At 44.6% G+C, this 24,327-nt stretch overlaps 1 long non-coding RNA gene across 1 annotated transcript; it reads left to right on the top strand.

Moving 5' to 3' along the window:
• The first annotated feature begins 4,950 nt into the window (after positions 1-4,950).
• On the top strand, positions 4,951-12,712 carry LOC125527451. The gene is made up of 2 exons (XR_007292115.1): positions 4,951-6,610; positions 6,761-12,712. It is a non-coding gene; the product is annotated as an uncharacterized LOC125527451 (long non-coding RNA).
• Positions 12,713-24,327: the final 11,615 nt, after the last annotated feature.

The following is a 24,327-nucleotide window of genomic DNA, read 5'->3' as shown; positions in this document are numbered from 1 at the left end:
TGGTTTTCCCGAAGAGGAAGGGATGATGCAGCAGAGTAGCGTAAGTATTTCCCTCAGTTTTTGAGAACCAAGGTATCAATCCAGTAGGAGGCCACGCTCAAGTCCCTCGTACTTGCACAAAACAATAGCTACTCGCAACCAACGCGATTAGGGGTTATCAATCCCTTCACGGTCACTTACGAGAGTGAGATCTGATAGATATAATATTTTTGGTATTTTTGGTATAAAGATGCAAAGTAAAAAAGTAAAATCAAAGTAAAAAAGCAAAGCAAGATTAAAGTGATGGAGATTGATATGATGAGAATAGACCCGGGGGCCATAGGTTTCACTAGTGGCTTCTCTCAAGAGCATAAGTATTCTATGGTGGGTGAATAAATTATTGTTGAGCAATTGACAGAATTGAGCATAGTTATGAGAATATCTAGGCATGATCATGTATATAGGCATCACGTCCATGACAAGTAGACCGAAACGATTCTGCATCTACTACTATTACTCCACTCATCGACCGCTATCCAGCATGCATCTAGAGTATTAAGTTAAAAACAGAGTAACGCCTTAAGCAAGATGACATGATGTAGAGAGATAAATTCACGCAATATGAAATAAACCCCATCTTGTTATCCTCGATGGCAACAATACAATACATGCCTTGCTGCCCCTTCTGTCACTGGGTAAGGACACCGCAAGATTGAACCCAAAGCTAAGCACTTCTCCCATGGCAAGAACTACCAATCTAGTTGGCCAAACCAAACGGATAATTCGAAGAGACTTGCAAAGATAACCAATCATACATAAAAGAATTCAGATAAGATTCAAATATTATTCATAGATAGACTTGATCATAAACCCATAATTCATCGGTCTCAACAAACACACCGCAAAAAGAAGATTACATCGAATAGATCTCCACAAGAGAGGGAGAGAACTTTGTATTGAGATTCAAAGAGAGAGAAGAAGTCATCTAGCTACTAATTATGGACCCGAAGGTCTGAGGTAAACTACTCACACTTCATCGGAGGGGCTAGGATGATGTAGAAGCCCTCCATGATGACGGCCCTCTTCCGACGGAGCTCCGGAACAGGCCCCAAGATGGGATCTCGTGGATACAGAAAGTTGCGGCGGTGAAATTAGGTTTTTGGCTCCTCTTCTGATCGTTTGGGGGTACGTGTGTATATATAGGAGGAAGAAGTACGCCGGAGGAGCACCGAGGGGCCCACGAGGTAGGGGGCGCGCCCTAGGGGGGGCGCCCCCCACCCTCGTGACCGCCTCTTTTGTTCCTTGGAGCAGGATCCAAAGGCATAATTGGTTTGCTACCAATATTTGGCTTGCTAAATGTTGGCACTGCCAACTATTGGCAATACCGAGACTTGCCAACTATTGGCAATCTTATGTGAGAGAGGCGAAACAACTCGTAGCCAACCAAGTAGTTGCCAATATTTGGCACAATGCCAAACATTGGCATGCCAATTTTTGGCAGCAAACCAATTATTCCCCAAGTCTCCTGGATCACGTTCGGTGAGAAAATCACGTTCCCGAAGGTTTTATTCCGTTTGGACTCCATTTGATATTCCGTTTCTTCGAAACACTGAAATAGGCAAAAAACAGCAATTCTGGGTTGGGCCTCCGGTTAATAGGTTAGTCCCAAAAATAATATAAAAGTGGAAAATAAATCCCAATATAGTCCAAAACAATAGATAATATAGCATGGAGCAATCAAAAATTATAGATACGTTAGAGACGTATCAGAGGGTCAGGGAATGCAACTTTTCCCAGCAGGCCAAGGGGGTCAGGGAGTCCTGTTGAGGGGTGAGGCAAGCCAAGTCACTAATGATGCTCAACCTGACCAACTCTTATTTAAACCAGGTGTGCTTGAGGCCCTGTCAGGAGCGGTGGCCGCTAGGCTTGCTGCTGCTAATGCAAATTCTGAAGCTATGTTTAATTTTAGTGCTAAGAAGAAGCCTAAGCAGGTTAGGCCAAAGAGTATGGGAAAGAAAGAAAAGAAGGAAGGAGGAAGTGAGAGGTCTGAGGACGCACGTAGGATAATGTTGGGAAAAAAAGAAGGAACCCATTTGAAGTCCCACCAACAGGCAGTGACGTAGAGTTCTCTTTTGAAAAAACCATGGACAGTTATGAGCATGTGTTGTATGGTGGTATGTACGCTTCCTCTAAGAGAGTGTGCATGGGTAGGGTAGAAACAGTAACGGATGAAGATGGGGTCACTACACATGTGATAAAGGAGACAGAGGGGAAAGAAGAGGAATATGTGCAGCAGAGGAGAGAATCGGTTGGAGATGATGGCGCATCGGCGGCCTCCGAGGAGGAGGTCCGCCGGGCCAAATGAAAATCATAGGGTGGAACTGTCGTGGTATGCTCTCCCCCACGGCAGTTCGCGAGCTCTTGGATCTACAAGGGCGGACCAAGGCAGATTTAATTTTTCTTTCCGAGTCTTATTTGAATAAATGTAAAGCTGATGAGCTTCGTCGTGTTTTAGACTTTGATTCGATGTTTGTAGTGGAGAGTGATGGTCGGGCCGGTGGCCTCGTTATGTTTTACCACAAAATGAATAAAGTTGTTTTAAACTATGTGGCGGCTAATTTTATAGATGTTCTTTTTCTGAATGACAATGTTGTACAATGGCGTTTTACGGGCTTTTATGGTCATCCGAATTGGAGGGATCGTAATTTATCTTGGGATGATATCCGTAACTTGCACAATAAAGGTGATCACCCTTGGGTGGTTTTGGGCGATTTTAATGAAATTCTTCTTTCTTCGGAAAAAGAGGGAGGCAATGCGAGACCTAATACAATGATGAGAGACTTTCGTAATTGTTTGGGAGAATGCGGGTTGGAAGATATGGGATGTATCGGGGACCCTTTCACTTAGAGGAGAGGTGACATTAGGGTGAGGCTTGACCGCGCGGTTTGTAATGTGAAATGGGCAAACAAGTTCCCTAGATCTGCAGTTATAAATGAAGAACATGTACATTCTGATCATGGCCCTCTCATTCTGGATACAGAATATTTTGATGGTAATATTTTTAACCAACCAAGAAGCCGAATGAAACAATTTGAAGCCCGATGGCTCAAAGAAGAAACAGTTGAAGAAATTGTACGTACAGCATGGGAAAAAGCAAAGATACGAGGTATTGGACCATCTCTCGCTGAGCGTACACGAGCGATGAATGCGGATTTGCATATTTGAGACCGTGATATTCTAAGAGGACCGAAAAAAAGAATTAAAAATTTAAAAAAGAATTAGAAAAGCTACGGAGGGGTCCTATAAACGCGGAATCCCAAGCACGCCAAAAAGAGATTCTTGTCACTATTGAAAACCTATTAGAGCAAGAGGAGATCTACTGATTACAAAGGGGTCGTGCAAACTGGCTTTTACATGGTGATCGCAACACTTCATTTTTCCATAATGCGGCGACGACTAGGAAAAAAGAAATCAGATTAAAAAATTGCTGGATGAGAATGGTGTTTGGCTGCAAGATACGGAGATGAAAAACCATATTAAGGGGTATTTCTCTAATCTTTTTACTTCACAAGTTGCTCAACCGAATCCGGAGGTTTTATCCCTCGTCAGAAGAAAAGTGACAGATGAAATGAATATTGCTCTCCTCGCGCCCTTATACGGCTGAGGAGGTTCGAAAGGTGCTATTTGATATAGGAGATTTAAAAGCGCCGGGTCCGGATGGACTACATGCCATTTTTTACAAAAGATTTTGGTCTATGTTGGGGGATGATCTAACTGAAGAGGTACTCCAGGCGGTGAATACTGGCACTATACCTAATGGGTGGAATGATACAAAAATTGTAATGATCCCAAAGACTGGTTCCCCAGAAAAGGTAACCCAGTTTAGACCAATTAGTTTGTGCAACGTAGTGTATAAGGTTATTTCAAAAATAATTGCGGCTCGTCTGAAGTTAATCCTTCTAGATGTTATCAGTACAACTCAGAGTGCATTTGTACCAGGAAGAATGATCACAGATAATATTTTAGTGGCCTACGAATGTTTTCACACAATAAAGAAAAAAAGGAGTGGTAAAGAGGATATATGTGCCATCAAACTGGATATGCATAAAGCGTATGACCGAGTAGAGTGGTCTTTTTTGAAGGAGATAATGCTAAAATTGGGTTTCAAAGAGAAGTGGGTAGATTTAGTTATGCAATGTGTATCTTCTGTGGAGTACCGGATTTGTTTTAATAATGAAGAGACTGAGAGTTTTAAACCTTCTAGAGGTCTGAGGTAGGGAGACCCCCTCTCCCCATACTTATTCTTGTTATGTGCAGAGGGGCTGACCGCTCTACTAGCTAATGCAGAGGAGAATGGTAATATTTCTGGAGTTAAGGTTTGCAGAGATGCCCCATCAATTTCAAACCTTTTATTTGCCGATGATTCTTATGAAAGCAAATGCTATGAATGCAGAGGCGTTAAAATCATTATTGGATTTTTATTGTGCTACCTCGGGGCAATTGGTGAGTGTTGAAAAATCAGCGGGCGAGCACGTTGATTGCGTAGCACACGGCAGCTACGCCGCGGACCACGTTTTAGTTCCGGGACAAGGAGCCTTCCCACGGCACCGCCCGTTTCACGTTCTTGTCCACGCGCTCGCGGACACGGCATCTCACATCACGTGGTCCGTCGCGTCCCGACTCCCATGCGCCCTAGAAATTTCCTGTTCCGTCGGTGCGGTGCGGCCCACGTCTCAACCCCCAACCCAACCCGATGCTTTTTTTGCCGACCTGCCAGCCGCCCGCCCACCCGAACCATACCCGGTCCGGATCCAGCTCGATCCCACCACCTCCGTTCCCTTTTGATTTCCGCCGCCCACCCGTCCCCGCAACCGCAAAGCCGTGTCCGGTAAGGAACCGGTTGGCGCCAGGCCGGCTCCCCCTCCCCTCCCCACCGCCTCTGCGCCGGCTACAAAAGGCGCCCAGGTGCGTCCCATCCACCCCGCGCTCCGGCCTCCTCCTCCTCCTCCCTCTCTCTCTCTGGAGCTTTCGTTCTCCGCCCGAGCCGCCTCCTCGCGTCTCCGCGGCTGTTTCCTTCCCCCGTGTCCATCATCAATTCTCGGTTCCGTCTCGAATCGCGTTTGATTTTGCTATATCCTCGTCGCCTCTGCCTCCGTGCTCGCAGGGGGTTCGGCCGGCCCGTCTCGTCCGCCTCCGGGGGAGCGATCGGTCGGGATCAGGATCCCGTCGAGCTGTTCGTTTTTACTTTCCGCGTCTGGTTTCGGGTGATCCTCCGTTGGCCATAGCAAGGTCAGTTTCCTCTCTGCGTTCGTCGGTGATTTCAGATTCGAATCGAATTGAATTGAGCGTCTATCGCCCGTACGGCCTTCTGCCTCTGTGTTCCCCGATCAAGCGCTCTCGTCACCAGTTAATACGATTACGAGGTGGATTCCAGGGCCTCGTGGATTCTTGTTGTGCCGCTGATCTAGCTGTCGGTGTATGCGCTCTCATCCTAGATGCAACCAAGTGGGCGAGCGCTAGTTGTGGGGAGATGATATTGGATATAGATCAAGGGTGGAGGTTTGATTTTTGTTGATGGTTATTTTGATTGATCGGTTATTACAGTCCGACGGTTGGCCAAATCTTCTGGGATGGTCAAGCTTTTGACCTCTTATTACCGACCTAGGCTGCAAAGGAATGCACGATCTGCGCCTATTACATTACAATTCTGATTTGGATATTTTCAGAAACTGGGATTCATCTTCTGGCACACCTGCGTTTGGATGATGGCACTCTCTGTTTAATTTCTTCTTCTCCACAATTCAATTAGCCCCCCAACAACTCTGATTTTGATTTGTTGCTGGCTCCCCACATGTCCTCTTTTGGCTCGGCATGGCGTTCATGGGGCTCAACTTTCTGGACCTTTCTTATTGAAACAATTATGGCTCAGCAGACATTAGTTTCCCGTGCCTTACACTCAGGTCTCAGCTCTTGCAGATAGTGTCTTGCAATGGATATAATTGGAACTTGTGGTGTCTACCTGACCATCCCAGTCGAGACAGGCTTACTTTAAACATTTATAGAAAGTTATCTTGCTCGATGCAGGTCGTAGCTCACCAACACAAGGCCACCAACCTGATGCTAAGTTTGCAGTTCTTCTATCTACTCCTTAGATAATAATACTAAGATTTCTTACTAGGCAATATTTCAAATTCAGATTTAGCTGCAAAGGTGCAAGAATGAAGCTTCAAACATATCCTACAACCGTAAAAAACTTAAATCTCTTATCCTCTTATTTTTATTTATTAATTCAGCTACATGTTCATGTCTTTGATTTAGGATTTTTGCTTCTGCCCTCCATGTCCTTGCAGATTTGTTTTGGCCTAAGACAATGCTGCTAGTGAGCCTGAATATGTTAAATTGTCTGGTTTGCCATTTACTATCTCTTTGTGGTTTTATTAATTATTGGTTATCTGTAACTCTTGATCCCTGCGTTAGTCTTCCTGCCCATTGCTATCTGATATATTTATAGGAAGTCTGGCCCTACATGCAGACCTGTTGTTCGTGTGTTGGCTTCCATGGGTTGGCTGCAGGACTGGATCTAGTATGTGGAGACCCCTGGGGTGTTGTATGTCAAGGGGATTTGAGTCAGGTCAGATTTGAATGGCTATCGCTCGTGTGGTCTGCTTGTTCTCATCACGAATTCCATCATCATCAGTGAATATGAGGTGGATTCGAGGTTCTAGTGGATTCTTATTGTAGCAGCTGATCTTGCTTTTGGTGTGTGTTTGTGCTCCTTTAGATGCAGCAGAAGCAAGAGGGCAGTGGTTCCGCAGAGATGTGGAGGTTTGGTTTCTTACACATGGTTAGATCATTCTGGAGGACGATGTTTTGGTGTTCAAATCCAACTTGTGATCCGTGTTTGGATGATTGCAAATTCTCGATCACTCTGACTTTTAACTTACTCATTCATTTGCGAAGTACAATAATTTACTCTCCAGAGGTTCTGACTTGGACTATTATTATTGGTGGATCTACAGAAATTTGGATTTGGCTTAGCGGCAGGGGTGACATGTCTTCTTGCTGATCTGCTTTGGATGAATCATTACTTCCTCCATTTCATTTATTTCTCTCCATAGCTCACCTTCAGTCTATGACAATCCTGATTTGCATTTGTTGGTGGTTCTTCAGAAATTGAGGTTATACGGCTTAGCGGGAGCATCTATCGTCTTGGTGATCTGCAGTGGATGATCATTACCTAATCATTTTAATTTCTTCTTCTCCAGAGTTCAATTAGTCTCCCAACAATTCTGACTGTGATCTGTTGATGGTTGTCCAGAATTGGAATTACACGGTCTAGCGGGCGGTCCTATATTTTGCCTCAGCGTGGCAGTTCCTTCTTTCTCAACCTTCCTTATTGAACTCGCATGACATTAGGTTTTATCTGCCTTAGTCGGTAATTCTCAGCTCTTGCAGATACTGACATAGAAAGGTACTGCAGTTTGGAACTGGTGGTGTTGTCGTCCGTCAACCATAGCTGAACTTCCTATCCGAGACAGGCTTACTTGTTCCCGCCTATCGTTTGGTCCATGCTTTAGCTATTTATAAGCAACATTTTCCCCTAACTGAAATTTTATAGAAAGGTCTCTTTCTCGTTGCAAGTTGTAGTTGACGAAACTCGAGCCCAACTTGATGGTTTGCAGATCTTTTAAATCTACTAGTATACCTTCAAATCATTGCAACTTACATAACCTACAAATTATCTTACTAGGCAATATTTTATAATACAGATTCATATGCAAAGGTGCATGAATCTAAGGATAATCCGAAGCTTTCGACTAATGGCGCATCCTACAACCGAGAAAGACTCTTGCCTAGGTTTTTGCTCCTGCCCTTCCTGTGGATGCAGATCTTTTTTAGCCCAGAGCATGTGGGTAATGACGCGGAGTCTGTTCTAATATTTTGGTTTGTGATCTAGCTCTCCGTTGTTTGATTTGTTACCTTTAACTCTTGATCCCTGTGTTCTATTGGTCTTCTGCAAGTGTGGGTTGCAGGATATGATAGTTAGGAGTTCGTGCCCAAACCTTTGCTCTGTACATGGAGTCAGGTCAGTGTCATGTAGATGGTCTGTTTGTTCCATTTGTTAGCGCCACCTCCGTGAGTTGGCTTGCAGGATTGGATCCGGTCTGGACATGTAGCTCCCTATGATGTATAACAGTATGGTGAAGGGGATTTGAGGCAGGTCAGCCCATGTTTGATCACACTGGTTTACTGGATCCCTCATCTGTGCTCGGTGACGAAAGATATTAGTGGCTATACCTTGAGTTCTTCGATTTGTCTTTGTCTGATTGCTCATCATTATGGCTGTCCCTCAATTTGCCGTGAACTGGTTCTTGTTGTGACAGCTGATCTCGCTTGTGGTATGTGTTTGTGCTCCTTGAGATGCAGGATGTTGTTGAGTGATGAATCAAAGGATTGAGGTTTGCTTTACTGTTCATGGTTATTTTGATTGGTTATGGCTCAATGGATGGTTATAAGCTATTATCTTGTGTGCTGAAGTTTTCGTTTTGGATTGAAGCTGGATTGGATTAACCATGGGATGGGGATCAGAGAATTTGTGAACAGTGTTTGGATAATCGATCCTCCTCTATTTAGTTTCTTTGTTTGCACTTACAACATCTCTGATATGGATTCTCCAGCTATTTGGCTTATATGGGGACTTTCCGGAAGGTGCCCTGTTTTGTTTCACCATGTTACTGGCGGTTTCTTCTGTTGGCTTCAATCTTTCCTGATTTGCGTTGAATATTGAACTTCCTATGGCTTTCTCTGCCCTTGGTAACTACGTGTCCTTGCAGATATTGACATGGATGAGAGATAATATAGTTTGCTATCTGCAACTGGTGTTGTTGACTAACTGATCTCTCCCAGCCAAGCAGGCTTATCCTATCCCCTCACTGTTTTGATGCATTATTTAGCTGTTTATAAGTAGCTTCGTCTCCCCAAAGCAAAAATTCATGAGAAGGTCTCTTGGTCGTTGCAGGTCCTAATTGACTATTTAGGTCCAACCTGATGCGGAGTTATCTGTTTGAAGTCTTCTAAACCCTACACCTTTCCAATTCATTGCAATTTGTTCAACATATAAATTATCTTATGGAGACAATTTGAACATTCAGATTGATTTGTTGGATAGATTCGATGGTTTCTCTGGGGCTTCAGTCTAGATGGGAAACAACCGAAAATACTTGGTGCACTCCACAACCGAAAATTATCTTATGCTGAGTTATCTCCTGAAGAAACTACTGTTGTCTTGGCTGCCTTTGCTTGTAGCATTGATCAAGCCATGCTGGTAGCCATTCAAAATATGTTACCTTTTTGGTTTCTGGTCCTCTCTGTGGTTTACTTTGTTATATCTGTACTACCCATCCATGTGTTTCTGTTGGTCTGTTGGCCTGGCTTGTTCTTTGCACAGTATATCTTGGAATTGGTGGGTGTGCCCTGTAGAGTCAGGTCAGTGTCTGGTCTGCTCTCAATACAAAAATTCCAAGATATCTGTACTACCCATCCATGTGTTTCTGTTGGTCTGTTGGCCTGGCTTGTTCTTTGCACAGTATATCTTGGAATTGGTGGGTGTGCCCTGTAGAGTCAGGTCAGTGTCTGGTCTGCTCTCAATACAAAAATTCCAAGATATCTGTACTACCCATCCATGTGTTTCTGTTGGTCTGTTGGCCTGGCTTGTTCTTTGCACAGTATATCTTGGAATTGGTGGGTGTGCCCTGTAGAGTCAGGTCAGTGTCTGGTCTGCTCTCAATACAAAAATTAGCTTTGTTCCCTCTTCTCCAATCTCCAATGGCTAATCAACGATTCTGTCTGCCACGTAATACAAGGTGAATTTTATCTTGTTTATGGTATGCTCATTTGTTCCTTTAGATACAAGACAGCGGAGATCGTATTGAAGGGTAAAGGTTTGGGTGATTCATGGATGTTCTTTAGCTCTTCTGATTATATCTTAAGTTTGGGATTGGAATTGTTGGTCATGCCTGCATGGTTGAGGATTCATAAGTGTCTTGAGGCGTGACTGGACTGTTTAGATATATTCTCCTCTGATTTCTCCATGTGAGCAGTTTGGTTTCTGTTCTGAGTATTATTTGGATTTTTTGTTGTTCTCCAGCATTTGAGCGTAGACTTGCTCATTTTTATTGGAATGGTGCAGAGCTCTAGGAGATTCTTCGTGATTCGATCTTGTCAAACTTCTCTCTGTTAACTTTTAACTTTCCAAACATTGTTCTTTCTTGTCAGTAACTCTTAGTTCTATGCAGATATGACATACAATGAGGATAATCAAACCAATGTGCATAACTTCACTAAACCAGGCTTATCCCCATCTCCCTTGCTATATTTGTTCACATGTTTGCGATGTTGAACAGCTTTCTCCAAAATGGTTAGGCATCATGGTCTTTTGTTCATTGCAGGTGTACTTCACAATCTTACAGAAGAAGTCTGATGTCATGCTGCGTGAAAATTTGTTTGGAGACCTTCTGACTTCACATTTTCTATTTAGTTAGCTAGAAACCCAATTAGCTGTTAAGTTTGGTATTCAAACTGATCCGCGGAGGTGAAGAGTTCTAAAAGCTTGTTTGGGAACTTCGTTCTGGATAGAGGAGTCTTCTACAACCACAAACTTATACCTATGCTGCATCCTTGTTTCGACTCATTGTCCAGTTCTAATTATGGTCTAACTTTCCTTGAAGAAACTTCTAAGTATGCCAATTATATTTGGTCTGTTCATTAATCGGCACTGTTGGAGGTTTTATTGGAATATTGTAGAGTTGGAAAGTCTAGCAAAACGTCAGTTGGTGTCGGGACTTAGTGAAGCCCGGGCGGTTTTAACTTCTGATTAATCCTGATCCTGAAGCATATTACTTGATTTGGTATTTGTGGCAGCTTTCAGTTAATTTGAACTTGCATTCAGTGATAGTTTGGAGTTAGTAGTGTGCACATCTGATTCTGCCAACTGTCCTGAAGCATCTTATCATGACATCCTACTGATTACAACATCTGCTTCAGCTTGCACGTGGTTTGGAATATGATCTCAGCTTTTTCTCCGAATCAACAAAATGCTAGAAGTAATGATGTCCTAACTGGAAGTTCCTTTAGTCTCAAACAAGGGTTCAACAATGGAAATACCAGTTCATAGCAGATTATCAAACTTTGATTTGGCTATAGATTACTACTTGGTTGACATACTATTTCCGGAAGTTGGGTTTTAATATTAGGCTGGTTGTATCTATAATTTTATCTCTAGCAGTAATATTTTTAGCTTGCAAATTTATATCACCTAATACATGTACATGAGCTCTGAATGCAGTAAAAGATTTGTCAGTCTACTATTCTACATTTTCTTGTCCGCACTTGGTTTGTTCATTTAACTATTTTCCTGGTGAGTTCTTTAGGATCATCTTATGGCACACAATCAGTTTCTGATTTGCACAGATCTTTAACTAAAATGATAAAGAAAGATCCCATCTAGTTGTTTGCTGGCTCTCTCAATTGACTTGTGGTTGGGTAACTTTGATGTCTTGATATGCAGAAAGAGGCTAAGGAATTATTGCCATATACTAAAACAATGGAGAGTTGAAGCTTCTGAACTGGAAGCTTGAACAAATAGTTTGCCCTGAACACTCTACTCGTGATGTCTTAGATTACTGCCATCTCCACTAATTATGATTCCGGTTTGGTGGTATAGAATTGATTTTCAGAAAATGATGTTCTTCTCGTTGGTGCTTCTCCAGTGGGATCTGGATTACATATCTTGAATTCAATACATCTTCTCGGTTTGCTGGAGAACTCCTAGTTTTAATTTGACAACTAGCAAAACAGTCTGGCTAATTTGATGATTCCTGCTGATTGTACTTTTAACTCAAGTTGCTCTTATTCCTGGATTGAAGAAAAAAGGCGTTCACACATCTTAACGTTTTCTAATGGCTTATGGGATCTTTAATTACATGATCTCGGTTTTCCGGGAACTCCCTAATTTCAATTTCCTTGGCAACTAGCAAAATTACTAATTTGACGATTCCTGCCAATTGCATATCTGACTCCGGCTATACATATGCCACACAGTATGCATAGTCCATGCGTCCTGGATTTTCAAGACACAAAAGTATATATCTCCTCTGACCCTATAATAATGGGAGAAAACTGCTTTCAAGATTGAAAAGTTTGAATCACCCTCACCCCACTATAGAAATTCATGTTCTGGAATTATAGCTTTCTTTGTTTGCGCCCCTGTGTCTGTCTTATGATCTTGTGCAATTGTTGTGCAAATATTTTTTGCCTCTGGTTGATGGTGTGGCTTGTATGCTTAGCTGAAATAATTGGTTGTAGTGTTTGCTAATTTTTGTGTTTAGTAGTTTTGTTGTTGTAGTAGTAGTTTTGTAGTTTAACACTGCCTTTGCCGGTCCCAAGCCCGGATGAGAAAATGTGGAGGGAACTGCATCGTTTGCATTAGAACTTGCATGGCCTCCGAATATTCGAAATTGATTAACAGTGAATGAGGTGAGTATTAAGCTACAGTCCTTACTGGCCTCATCGTATAGTGTGGTAGCATATGATTCGAGCTTTGAAAATGCATCCTTTCTGTTGGTAGTACCTGTAAGCAAAGATAGAAGTTTGGCAAGGACCAAAATGTAAAATGTATTGTGTACTTATCTCTGACAAGGAATGGAGTGTGTGTGTTCGACAGTCTTCCAGAAAATCGCCAGCCCACTTCTCTTGCGAGCTTACGGAGGCGCAAGTGATAATCCGGTGAATCCCAACATGGCATCAGAGCAGGTTGGCGTTCCGGCGGTGGTGGCGTAGTCCCTCGCCGGCAAGGCGGCCGGGCCTGGCGGGGTCAGGAGAGAGAGGAGGCTGCTCTTGCGCGCGCGCGACGCGGAGGAGGAGGCGGCTGTGGGCGCGTTCTGGGCGAGCTGGCTGCAGAGTAGGAGGCGCAGGAGGTGCTGCGGGAACTGCTGAGTGTTGGTCTGCTGTCCTGCTGCTGATTGACCAAGGAGAAGGGCAGCTGCTGGTGCATCTGGATCTGCTGCTGCTCTGTGGGGTGTGGCTTCGGCTGCTGCTTGGAAGGGCTCCTGTCCTGGCTGCTGCTGCTACTGGTGGAACTGTGTGGCAGAGGAGGAGCAGTGGAGGAGTGTAGAGAAGGTAGAAGGTGAGGTCCCCTTCAACTGTGGCTGCTGGTAGGTTGCAAGGGAGAAGAAAGGGAGGTGCCTGGTGCCTGCTGTGTGTGCGAGCAGAGAAAAGGTGAACTGGTGAGGTAGTGAAGATGAAGATGACTTGTGGCTTCAACAAGTAGAGAAGAGGTGTGTTGCCTAAATCTAAATCTGTTCGTGGGTTGTTGCTGCTGCCTTGGAGTGGAGAGAAGAACAGAGCAGTAGACCAAAGAGCGGTGTGCAATTGAGGCTGTGAAGGTCAGAGTAAGTTTCGCTTGGTAGTGGAGTTGTGAGTGATTGTGTGAAGGTGTGCATTCTGGTAGTGGAAGGCCAGGGAATTTGCAGCGTTATGGATGGAAAATATCAGGCTCTGTTTTCCGGGATTGGTAAGCAAAGGGACGATGGTTCAGGTAGAGGTAAAGGATGTGGTAGTGGTACTGCAAAATCATGGCAGCGAGAGGGGGATTGGCTGTGTCCAAATACAAGATGTGAGAATGTAAATTTTGCATTCCGAGGTGTCTGTAATCGCTGTCGGGTAGCACGTCCTACTGATGTTAGTGCAATGGGGACAACTAAAAATGATGGAAAATCTCAGACTATTACTGTCGAAATGACTACTGATGAGTTGAAGAAGTGGCTTCGGTTCAAGGAAGGAATCATTGATGAAAGGTCAACAACCAAGTTATTTGCTACATCTGCTAACCCCTGTGGTAATACTTTGAAATTTGTGAAAGGAAGTTATTTTGAGACTGGTACACAGTGGTTAATAGACTCTGGTGCGTCTAAACATATGGCCGGTTCATATAAGGATTTCTGCAGTTATACTCCTGATTTTACAGGGCAAAATGTTAGACTTGCTGATGGTTCTGGCCAGAGTATTAAGGGAGTAGGCACAGTTAAATGTTGCCCAAATATGACTCTATCATCTGTTTTACATGTTCCCTCATTCCCAATCAATTTGCTATCCATCAGCTGCATTACAGGAGAACTTAATTGTGCTGTAATCTTCTTCGCAACATGGTGTTTATTCCTGGAACTTGGGACTTGGAAAATCCTTGGGACAGGAATTATGCGAGGTGGTCTATACTACTTGGATGATGATATGGCACCTATGGCTGCTGCTGTGCTGTCTCAGTCACCATTGGAAGAATTTCTTCTTCATCATCGCAGGCTGGGACACATATCCTTTAACACCCTGGGTCAGTTGTATCCTAATCTCTATAATAAAATTTGCAAAGAAAGTCTAGTATGTGATGCTTGTCAGTATGGGAAGCTAACCCGTAGTATATATACTTCATCTGATCACAGAAGTATGGTGCCATTTCAAACTATCCACTCAGATGTGTGGGGTCCTAGTGGGGTGTGGTCACTTTATGGATACAAATCTTTCGTTACATTTATTGACTGTTGCACTAGAACTACTTGGGTTTATGTACTGAGAAATAAAAGTGACGTGTTTGAATGCTTTAAGGATTTCCACAACCTAATCAAGAATCAATATGATGCACGGGTGAAAATATTTCGAACTGACAATGGTGCAGAATATGTAAATAACCAATTTGATGAGTATCTGTCAAGCTTTGGGATTATCCATCAAACTAGTTGCCCAGGTACTTCCCAGCAGAATGGGTTGGCTGAAAGGAAGAACAGACATCTCTTAGAAATCACCCGGTGTATCATGTTAGCTATGAATGTTCCTAAATATTTGTGGGCTGAAGCTGTGATGACAGCGGCTTATTTGATGAATAGAATGCCATCCCGGGTGCTCAATAACAAGACACCGATTGAGTGTCTAACTGGTGAAACCACATATGTTGTGCCACCAAAGGTATTTGGATGTGTATGTTTTGTGAGGGATCATAGACCATCAGTTGGCAAGTTTGACCCTAGAGCAGTGAAATGTGTATTTGTGGGATACTCTGGAAAACAAAAGGGTTATAAATGTTGGTGCCCATCAGAAAAACGGATGTTTGTGAGCATGGATGTAGTGTTCAGGGAGCATGAACCTTTCTATGGGGAATCAGTAGATTTAACTGATGTCTTTCCTGATTTATATGTTAATGATGCTACAGATCTGGACAACGAGATAGGGGGAGATAAAGGTGAAGAATATAATGAAGCAGCATCCAGGAATATGATTGTTGGAGTGATTCCAGCTGCAGATATGTATGACGATGAAGATGAAGGTACATCAGAAGCTGAACAGAAACGGACACAGGGGGAGCTACGAGATGAATCAAATGAAGCTGTTAAGTGGCCTAAACCAAATGAAGAACAAGAAGTTCAGGTGTATAAAAGGAGACAGTGGCCTAAACCAAATGAAGAACAAGAAGTTCAGGTGTATAAAAGGAGAAACCGATCTGAGAAGGAAGTTATTCCATCTAGGTGTGATCATGAAGCTCAAGAAGCTCCTGCAATACAAGCACAAGAAACCTTGCCAAGTGTGACACAATCAGATGTGCATGAGTCATCTCCTCAAGTTGATGAGTTAGATATTCCTATCGCTCGCAGAAAGCATCCACGTTCCACTGCAGGGAAGTTACCATCAAATCTATCTCAATATGATATTTCTAATTATGTCTCATATGTATCATTGGGCTCCCAATATAAATCATTTATAGATGCACTAGATTCCACTCTACCTATACCACGTGATTGGCAGGAGGCGAAACAATATCCGGAGTGGAGAGCTGCTATGATAGAGGAGATGACAGCACTTGATAAAAATAATACTTGGGTACTCACTACTCTTCCTCCTAACAAAAGGGCTGTTGGTTGTAAATGGGTATTTACTGTAAAACAAAATTCAGAGGGAAAAGTAGAAAGATATAAAGCCAGGTTAGTGGCAAAGGGGTATAGTCAGACTTATGGAGTGGACTATGATGAGACCTTCGCACCAGTGGCGAAAATGAACACCATTAGGGCTCTCATATCTATAGCTGCAAATAATAAGTGGAGGTTATTTCAAATGGATGTTAAAAATGCTTTTCTTCATGGAGATTTGAAAGAAGAGGTTTATATGGAGATTCCCCCTGGGTTTGGTACACAAGAAACAGAGGGTAAAGTGTGTAGGCTGAAAAGGTCTCTATATGGTTTGAAACAGTCACCTAGAGCATGGTTTGGACGACTTAGAAAGGAGATATGCTCTATGGGTTATCGACAAAGCAATGCAGATCACACCCTTTTCTTTAAGTACCAGAGCGGCAAGATTGTCATCCTTATTGTGTATGTTGATGATATTGTGATCACAGGCAATGATGATGATGGGATAGCATTCCTAAAGAAGATGTTGGCCAAGTCATTTGAAGTTAAGGATCTGGGTTTTCTTCATTATTTCCTGGGAATTGAGGTTGCATATGGATCACAAGGCATTTACTTATCGCAAAGAAAATATGTACTTGATTTACTCGCTGAAACTGGCATGCTAAATTGTAGACCAGCGACAACTCCAATTGAGCAGAACCATCGTATTCGAGCAGATTCTGGTGATCCTGTGGACAAACATCAATATCAAAGGTTAGTTGGTCGGTTAATTTATTTATCACACACTAGGCCAGACATTGCCTATGCTGTTAGCTTGGTGAGCAGATTTATGCATGACCCGAGATCAAGTCATTTAGATGTTGTGCACAGAATACTAAGATATCTTAAAGGTTGTCCGGGAAGAGGGATTCTATTTTCTAATCATGGACACTTAAAAGTAGAGGGTTTTACTGATGCTGATTGGGCTGGGTGCCTAGACGATAGAAGGTCTACATCTGGCTACTGTGTTTTCGTTGGTGGTAATCTTGTTAGTTGGAGGAGCAAAAAACAAAGTGTGGTGGCACGATCTACTGCTGAAGCAGAGTTTAGATCCATGGCTTCAGGACTATGTGAATTGATGTGGTTGAGGATACTATTATCTGAACTTAGGCTTTTTGATGGAGGACCACTGCAACTTTTTTGTGATAACCAGGCTGTAATCAAGTTAATACACAATCCAGTCCAGCATGATAGAACTAAACACATCGAAATTGATAGACATTTCATAAGAGAAAAGCTAGACGAGGGACTTCTCCAAGTTGACTTTGTTAGATCTGAAAATCAACTTGCAGATGTATTAACAAAGGGTGTTAGTGTTGTATCTTTTGAAAAACTATGTAGCAAGATGGGGCTCATAAATATATTTGCCCCATCTTGAGGGGGAGTGTTGGTAGTACCTGTAAGCAAAGATAGAAGTTTGGCAAGGACCAAAATGTAAAATGTATTGTGTACTTATCTCTGACAAGGAATGGAGTGTGTGTGTTCGACAGTCTTCCAGAAAATCGCCAGCCCACTTCTCTTGCGAGCTTACGGAGGCGCAAGTGATAATCCGGTGAATCCCAACACTTTCTATGGTCTGTTAGAACTGACAGTCTCGCTGATTCCTTTCTGAAGCTGTACTAGGTCGGTGTTCTTTTTTTATACGATCCCAAAGGAAAGTGAGTGTATAGATTTGCATGAATGGACTCGTGTACAACAGTTATCCAGAAAGATGTAGTTCAGTTGTTCTGGGTAACTACTTCCGTAGAGAATGCTATGGTAACCAGCAGTCTGCTGGACAGGAGATACGTAGTAGGGTAATGGAAAAGCTTGACCTGCTGTGTAGCAGATGCAAACAAATGGGATGGTTACGGTGTTGTTGTAGACATGTCATAGTGTGTTAAGTTCATATTGAAATATCCAAAACATCTTATAATAGTGAATGGAGGGAGTACATTGCTACTTTACTAGCTGTCCAGCCCTTCGACTTGAGTTGTGGTGATGATACTGTTGTTCTTCTGTCCTGCTTCATCGATGTGGTTCTAGTTCTCATGTGGAAGTCAGAGATGCGGATATATGGTGGTTCATTTTAGATCAGGAATGCAGGTCCGATGAAACTGAAGCTTCAACCACTGCAAGCTTCAACAGGCGACGGCTATCCTGCGGTCAGGTGAAAAAAACCCAGGTTCCTTCTCTACAGACAAGCTGCATCCCTTCATCGCTCCTGTGCACTAGACGTTACCGAAAAAGGGTTTCCCCCCGCTTTGTATTCCAAAGTAACCAACATCAAGTACAGATAACGCTGTGGCGAGCAGCACAACACACCAAGAAAAAGAAGAAGAAACAAATGCTAACCACAGCAGCTTGGCAAAGCGCGGATAACCTGGCACCGCGGCACCCACCGGACACAAATCACCACAGACCAAAAGGCTCCGATCCGCCGCGTACCAAGCAGCACCTCCAAGAAGGGATGCGACACCGACGACGCTGTTGCCCGGACGAGTCCTCAGGTTTCCCCGGGCACGCGGAGGGAGGTGGGGGGTGGATACCACCGACACCCTCCAGGAAGGAATGGTGGCACCCACAGGTGTCACCGAGTCGGGGACGAAGCCGGCAGGGATTTCTCCCGCATTCCAACCCCAACCGCCCAACCGGACGGAACCGACCTGCCAAACCATCGCCCACCATCATGCGCCAACGCAGTACCGCCGCCACCCACGCCGCCTCACTACGAACACCACCACGAGGCCAAGAGGACCGGAGAGAAGCTCACCACGACGGGAGCAACAACACCGACGTCGAGCGGGAGGGAACCACCTCCATCGCCGTCGTGCGGGAGGCCCGTGCCTCCGGCACCGTCGCGGTAGCCGTCCGGACGCAGCAGCGGGGCATGCCGGGCCACCCCTGGCCCAGCCAGGCCTGAAGCGGGCCCGTTAAGCCCCGCCGGCCGCGATGCAGCAGGCCGGTGTCGTCGTCGCCGGCACCCAGCCGCTCGTCGCATCTCCTCCGCCTCCCAGAAGCCACGCCGGAGACCATCCCCGCCGTCGGCCCGCCCAGGCCCAGATGGGGCCCGAAGGGCCTAGATCTAGGTCGAGCGGGCGACGCCAGATCCCGCCGCCGCGTCGCCCCGCCGGCAACGGCAGCGCCGCCGCCCAGCTGCTCGCATGCATGCACCACGGAACCCCGTCGCCACGCCAAACCGCCGCCGCCTAAACGTACCCCCCGGAGCAGCTCCGCCCGCGCCGGAGAGCGACGAGGAGGGGAAGGGCCAGGAGGCCGCCGCCACCAGCAGCCCCGGGCCAAGCCGGCCACGGGCTCCGGCGACGGCGGCGGGAAGGGAGGAGGGAGGAGGCCTGGCGCGCGGCCGGTCGCCCGCGGGGGGCGACGCGGTCGCGAGAGGAAAGTCCTCAAAACCCTCTTGGAGTTTACGCCCTTGTTCATTTTATTTAGGCACGCCGACAGTAAGTTTCGCGCACTAGATGCTACCTGCCTGTTCAGCTGTATATACCACGGAGTTTGTCCCGTTTCTTCAGCACAGATGCTTCTTTTAATCTTTGCTGCTAGTAATATATATTGTTGAATCACATTGGCTTGCTTGTCGAGTGGGTGCTGCTTGTCCACTAATCTAAGCAAGCATGCTGGGCGCTGCTGAGTATCAATGTCATGCAACTCTGGACTATTCAGCATAAGCAGGATGCTGCTTGTTTGAATGGTTTTCCATGCTCATCTTATCATACTGTTAATTTTTCGATCTAGTATACTGAGTATTGTCCCGAGCAGTCTTTGATCAGCGTTGCTTGCTTGTCTGAGCAGTCGGGTGTTTTTCCTTTCTAATAATCTTTATCTTGACGGTCAAGCGCATTGCCAATCGGGCGGCGCCGGATCAGCTGGCTGTCCATTTTTTTAATACATGGCAAATAATTTTATCAAGCATTCGAGCATTTTTTAAATATTTCAAAAATGAAGAAATATTTTAAAAACCAGAATAATAATTTTTGTTTCCTTTTCATCGGAGCAAGAAGTGGCCGATTTTCCGGGGCTGGCACATCAATTGCCGAACCAACGACCTATGTATATGTATATACAAAAGAGAAAAAAAATGGATTTGAAGAAAAAGAAAAACCAGGGGCGCAGGTGAGCACTTTTTGGGTCGGCCTATGGTGGTAACCATTGATTGATTGGACATATGCCTGCTAATTGTGGCATGCTCATTGCCTCAAAATGTTTTGCCGATTAATCGCATGGGGGAGATTTATTTTTTCAGTCATTTTAGTACCGGGTTCTCTTTGGTTTTTTTCTTTTCATTTCATTTTCTAAAAAACTATTCAAAAAACTTAAATGTTCATAATTTTCTAAAAAAATCTTAGCAAAATTTAAAAGTTTACATTTTTATAAAAAGATCATAAGTTTTTAAAATATGCCCTTTAAAATGTCACTGACCGAAGCTGGGGGCATATCGGCTACCTGTCGTCCGCAGAACGGAGCCTCTCACTGTGTTTGCTTCAGTCAGCCAGTTTCATGTCATTTTCAGCAATCAAAATCAGCATTTTGTACGACCAAAGAACCATCAAGAGTTCAAGACTGTTTATACACTGGCGCATTTCAAATATATATCTGTTTGGGCTACTGAACAAATGCATGCTACTACTCAATACTCAGAACAAGATATCATTATTTTCAACCTAAAAACAACTAAACTTAGAACTATAGAGTGCCTGGGCGAGCTTGAACGAAGGAAACAAAATCGTTACCACAGAAACAGCAAGAAATTGAGTGGTGAACATGCGAAAAAGCGGAACGGGGTGCTATCAAATTTCTGCACCTAATTATTTTATATATACATCTATTAGTAGTAACACCATTCAGGTTTTAAGCGGGGAGAAAAAACTACCTGCAAGTGGCACATTATCACACAACAAAATCAACAATGATAAAGCAGTGTCTCTTACTAGTTCGACAACATATATATACATAACGACGGTGTAGGCCAACAATGATAAAGCAGTGTCTCTTACTAGTTCGACAACATATATATACATAATTCCACCGCAGTAGCCATTGATAGCTAAATCAATGTTTTGTCTATAAAGACAACGAAATTGTCTTAAGGGACAAGAGGATATGTAATGGGTAAAATCTTGATCCAGGTACTCCACGAAACCAATATATCTGACAGGGTCGAAGCACCTGTAGTCGGCATCACTTGTACTGGGGCAATCCAGGTCTTTGACTGTTCCATCCAAGGTGTAGTACTGCCAACCAGAGAAGTTCTCAGAATCATCCGGGTGGTCAATTTGGAAGTTTCCAGTAAGACATTCATGGCATCTACCTGCATTTTTGCAAATGGAGAGGGTCAGAAAGATGTTTCACTAAAGCCTAAAGGAATATGAAAAGGCAAAAGCATGCCAACATATCAAGAGTATGTCTGCTAGGCCAGAGGCATCTGATCTGTAAGACGTTTTCAGTTTAGCTATCATGCACAGACAAACCCCCGACAGACTAGTGAATGAAGTTATTAGATTCTTGTCTTTCAAAAAAATATTGTAAGACTTAGTTTCGTTTCAAATACACTACTACTAAAGAACCAACCATGAGATGATCAGCTGTCATGAGTAGCACTAAATAATTTCAGTACTGAAAAGACAAAACTGATTGGAGGTCAAGAGCATACCAGCTTCACTTGGTGATGGCTCTACTGTACAGCACAAGGTGATGTCCTCTTCAGAATAGTCGGAGCCAGACAGACGAAGTGTTTCAGCAAAGAAAAACATAGGCGTTTCTTTAGCACAAGAAGGATCATTTGGCCACGCCATGAAACTGGTACGGAAACCTTCGTTCATACCGCACTCACCCTAAAGGTTACAAATGCCATAGACGATATGAAGCTGATAATGTGCTGCAGTTTGCTGGGCATACTTGCGCAACGCTGCATCCGCTAATTCAATCCATCCTCGGTTCCATCTCATGAGAAGATTCCTTTTTCTGGTGTTGAGTTTAAAGGCCGCCGTGAACCACTTTTCAAGAGGAGGATATGGCAGCTCATCTGGTAGTGGGGAAGGTAGCAACATAGTGGAGAGGCGCGGAATGTCGGCTGAGGCAAGCCTGCGCTTGTTGTTGAGCAGCAAGCAGATGCCGCGCCGCCTTGTCAGCCGCTTGAAGGGCGGCTTCCAGCTCCGATGCCGTCAGACGGAACAAAACGGTGCAGCACCACGTGTGAAGGCAACAGCAGAACGGAGGTTGGCACGGGAGAGACTGAGGTGCCAAAGGGCATCGTCATCGGAGAGGCCAGGACAGAAATGGCGAAGTGAGGCAACCAATCCATCAAGCGAGCGCTGAACTAGGCGGCGTATGGTTGCTGGAGCGCATGGGAGAAGTGGCCGAATACCAGACGGAAGTGACGATGATGTTGTGGACAGGGTGTAGAGGGTCCTAGCAGAGACCGGCGATGAGCAGGCCATGCGCTAGGGTACTGTTGAGCTCGAGGTAGTGGTCGCGGATCTAGCCAATCAGGCGCCGCGGTTCCTTTATGGTGCTGATTGGCTCAACTTGGAGAGAGGGATTTTGCGCTGGACGACGCGATCGGAAGATGACCCGGAGGAGCCAGGCGAAGGGGAGGCCTTCGGTGGCGAGTCAGCAGCAGTTACAAATGGATCCACATTCCACATGGCCAGCTAAAACATCAGCTGCCCTATCCGCTTCCCCAGGAAGATGGTTGAAATTAATCTGATCATAACTACGACATAAGAAAGAGCACTCCTCATATTGCCGCTGCCGGACCAATAGAATTCCCCACTTTTGCATTACCTTGACGATCACCATGCAATCAGATTTGACAATAACATCCAACTTTATCCCGCTAGAATAAGCCCATTCAAGAGAGCACATGCTTCAGCAGTAATGGCATCATCGATAGCTAACGGTGATGTAGAAGAGCAACAAAAGAAAACCATAACGGATCAAATAATTTCTCTGCTATAATCCGAGATAGCTAAATCTGTCTGTTTTTTATAGAGGCGATGCCAGGGCGAAGACGATATGTAATTGGCAAAATCTTGATTCAAGCACTCGACGAAACCAATGTCTCTGACAGGGTCAAAACATCTATAGTCAACATCAGTCATGATGGGGCAATCCAGGTCTTTGCCTGTTCCATCCATATGGTAGTACTGCCCACCACCAAAGTTCTCGGAATCATCCGGGTGATCAATTTGAGAGTTTTCAGCAAGACATGTATGGCATCTATCTGCAGTTGGCAGATGCAGGATCAGAAAAATTATTCGTTGAAGGAATATGAAAATGCAAAAATTTGCGAACATGTCAAGAGTATGTCCGCTAGGCCAGAGTTAACTGGTCTGAAAGTTTAAATGCAACCGCCTCCAGCAGGGGCAGGCAACCCATTCACTGCTGCGACTAATACACGTTTTTTTTCAGTTTACCTACCACGACAACAATTATGGATGGAGGGAGTACATACCAGCCAGATAGATCCCTACGGTTGCCAAACCTATGCCTACGGCTGCCGTCGGCCTAGTTTGAGATATGCCGACAGCCCAGTCCTGGCCGTCGGCTTACACTGACCATCGGGTTACGTGGATCTATGCCGACGGCCGCCGTCGGCACAGAACGGCCGTCGACCTAGCCGCAGACATGCCGACAACAGCCGTCGGCATAAATCTGCCGTCGGTATAACTGTGGGCCCGGCGACCCCGCCCGTGACTAGCGGCTAACGCCGTCAAACCTATGCCGACGGTCGGGACGGGCGGCCGTCGGCATATCTCCGCATGCCACGTCACCGATCCGCGGCGTAGGTATGCCGACGGCAGCCATCGGCATATCTGCCACGTCACCGATCCGCGGCACGGCGCCCACCAGAACTCTGCCGTATCTATGCCGACGGCTTTGCCGTCGGCATAGCTATTTTTTTTACATACTTTTTTTTGCACGTCACCGATCCGCGGCACGGCGCCCACCAGAACTCTGCCGTATCTATGCCGACGGCATAGCTATTTTTTTACATACTTTTTTTGCATATGTTTTAATGCTTTTTTTACATAAGTTTTTTTGCATATGTTTTTATGCTTTTTTAAAAATATGTGTTCATGCTTTTTTATGTATTATATGAATATATATGTAGTTTGTAATTTTTTCCATAGATTATGAACATATATATATAGTTTTTATTTTTTTCGAGCACATTAATAATATGCTGTCATGTTCTTTTGAATATAGGTCCTTAAATTTTATTAAAATCAAAAACAGCTATGCGATAGAAGTTGAGTGGCGGTTGCAAACGCCCGGCACCCGTCTCCGGAGTGTGACCCCCTCACGTCCGCGGTGTGCCCCCCTTACGGACGGCGCCGCCGCCAGCATCTGGAGGGCGGAA

Source organism: Triticum urartu, unplaced genomic scaffold (genome assembly GCF_003073215.2).
Source record: "Triticum urartu cultivar G1812 unplaced genomic scaffold, Tu2.1 TuUngrouped_contig_3923, whole genome shotgun sequence".
Classification (NCBI taxonomy): domain Eukaryota; kingdom Viridiplantae; phylum Streptophyta; class Magnoliopsida; order Poales; family Poaceae; genus Triticum; species Triticum urartu.
Note: the sequence above shows the minus strand (reverse complement) of the source record. Positions and strands in the feature narration are given on the sequence as shown.